Raw genomic sequence first — 2,897 nt, forward strand, 5'->3', positions numbered from 1 at the left:
TTAACCAACTCTGAAAGGAGAGACATTTCATGCACTGGAAAAGGAACAACAAACATCCTCATTCCCTGAAACTAAATGCTCTAAACCTGCATCAGTTTCAGTTGTAAAAGGTAACACAGACTCTGGTACAAAAGAATCTAATGATCCACAGTCTGGTAGCACCCTCACTCATAGACATATAAAGGTAGACGCCTCCTTCGGCTCTGAGGCATTGGTATCACGGGGGCCATTTTAGCGTAGGAAAGCTTCCCTGAAGCTTCCGCATGTGTCACAGAAGGGGACGTTCGGTAGGCCAATCAGAGGCAGGTGGGGGCGGGACAACTAGATTCTGACAGGTCTTAGAAAAGATGGACTGTGATTGGCCAGTAGTCAATGCGCTGTGAGCGCTGTGATTGGCCAGTAGTCACTTTGAGTGTCCGTTTGCCTATGCGAAAATGGCGGCCGCGATACGAGTTGCTCCAACGAACTGCAGAGGCCAATGAGGTATCTAGGTTTCTATGTCTATGCCCTCACTGGCACCTGTTTGTCACTTCCCATCACCCATACCAAACCGTTACAAATGAATGGCAAGTATGCATCAACAGTGTTAGGCTTCAAAGAGCGCCCTCTGCTGTCCTAAAGGCAAAGCCACTGGGCTGAGTGAGTTGGCCAGATTTAAAGGAGTAGTTCACCCAAAAAATTACCTATTTCCTATCAATTACACACCACTTGAAGCATTGAATTCATGGAGATTTTTAGTTTTTTGTCTCATTCCTAAGCCAATAATTTGATGCCCGGCAGTCTCTCCAGTAGGAGACACAAAGAGTCTCCTTTGTGTCTCCTACCGGATACATAAGCATCTTTATTATTATCATCAAATTATTGGGAATGTGACAAAAACAAATACATCTCCATGAATTCAAGCGTTCATGGGGTGTGTAATGAATAGAAAATAAGTACTTTTTTGGGTGAACTACTCCTTTAACCCATTAAGACCGGGAACGCATCTGTGTCAATTTAAGATTTCTTTGGGCTATTCAAGCATAGCAGATCTACAAGCTCGGTGCCGCGCTATGAGCTTGTAGATCTGCAAAAAAAAAATGAAATCATGAAAGAATGTGCAAATCTTTGAATATATACATTTTTAACTCAAATATTTGCTTTTGGGGGGTCCCTGGAACATTGACATGAAAAAGTTTGAGAAAAGTTTGAGAAAGTTACAGTCTTTCTTTGCTTATGTGTTCACTAATGCTTTTGTCCTGTATTTAGTGTCTATCCTGCCTTGCTGCCTGTGCTGCCCTGGTCTGGCTAGACACCTGTCAGTCACCTGGGAGTGCTCTGGTGGCCCCTCCCTTTCTCAGCTGTGCCTGATTTGTGATTAGGGCCAAGGGCTATATAAGTGGAGCTGTAGCTAGCACTCAGTTATCTCCCCAGCACCCCAGCAGAGCACTACAGTAGATTTGTTCCCTTGCTTATTTGTGTTTCTTTATTTCAGATCCAATGGGCTGGCTGTAAGTATTATTTGGTATGATTTTTCGTCATTGGTTAGTTTAGTTGTTAATTTGTTTTGGTAAATTACGGGAGTCTGGTGAGACGACGAGCACATAGTGTTTGGCTCACCAGACTCCCCACTTTTTAGTTTGGCCAGCCCATCACTTTATTTTGTTAGGATTTTAGTTAGGTTTTTGTTTTGGATCATGATTATTTATTATTCACAAAGCTGTATTTCAAGGTGCATAAAATATTACACACTTGCAGGCTGTTTTGTAAAATAAACTTGTGTGAAAACCTGACTGTTTCCTTTATTATGTTGTGGTCCCTTGAGTGATCGAGCCAAGATTAAAGGGGCCGTAACACTAGTTACTTTGCAGATATAAATGATTATATTATAAAACATACATTAACCACTTTAGTCCTATTTTATACCTAGGCTATTTGAAAATAGCCGATCTACAAGCTCACAACGTATCGCACCGCGTTGTGAGCTTGTAGATCTGCTATTTTCAAACATTTTAGTACTTTTACTTTTGGTACTTAAGTACATTTTGATACCAATACTTTTGTACTTTTACAAAAGTAAAAGTACTCAAGTAAAACATTTGAGTACTTTTTCCACCACTAACTAATTATTCCACAGACTTAGACCCATATTATTTCCCTCTCTTTTAAAATAAGTCCTGATCTTCATCTTTGTAATTAATGTGATCCAAGCTGTGTCTAGGATTAAGTGGGGCTGTCCCAATCGTAATTAAATTATAACCCATGTCTAAAATAATTGTTAAATGGTTTATTTTTGGTCTGCTTCTGTCCTTGTGAGGAACACACACTGGTCCTCTTCATCAGGTCACATTGATTTGATCCATTCAATATTTTTTTTCAAATAGCCTACGTATAACATAGGGCTAAAGTGGTTAATGTATGTTTTATAATTTATATCTGAAAAGTAACTAGTAACTAAAGTTTTCCAATAATTGTAGTGGAGTAAAAGTACAATATTTGGATCGTAGAAGTATTGGAAATCGGAAACGCTCAAGTAAAGTACGAATACCTCAAAATTGTACTCAAGTACAGGACTAAGTAAATGTACTTAGTTACTTTCCACCACTGCCTGTAAAGAGCACACACCCGGTACGCTCTTTTTTTCACAGCTACACCAAATCTCTTCGTCCAAAATAGCAGATCTACAAGCTCACAACACATTGATGCTGGGACTTTTAGGCATTATTTAATAGCGTTAATCACAATTATTTTGGCCTAAAAAATTGTGACATGAAATAGTGCCTATAGTCACCTCACCTGTAAATATTGTATTGGTGTTTTGGGGTCATTTTGTACATTTAATTAGGCTACTACTGTCAGATAATCATTTTTCTCCCCCATTAATTCCCCACACACACACACACACACACACACACACA

Source organism: Gymnoscopelus braueri (assembly GCF_963280865.1).
Source record: "Gymnoscopelus braueri genome assembly, chromosome: 7".
NCBI classification, from domain to species: Eukaryota; Metazoa; Chordata; class Actinopteri; order Myctophiformes; family Myctophidae; genus Gymnoscopelus; species Gymnoscopelus braueri.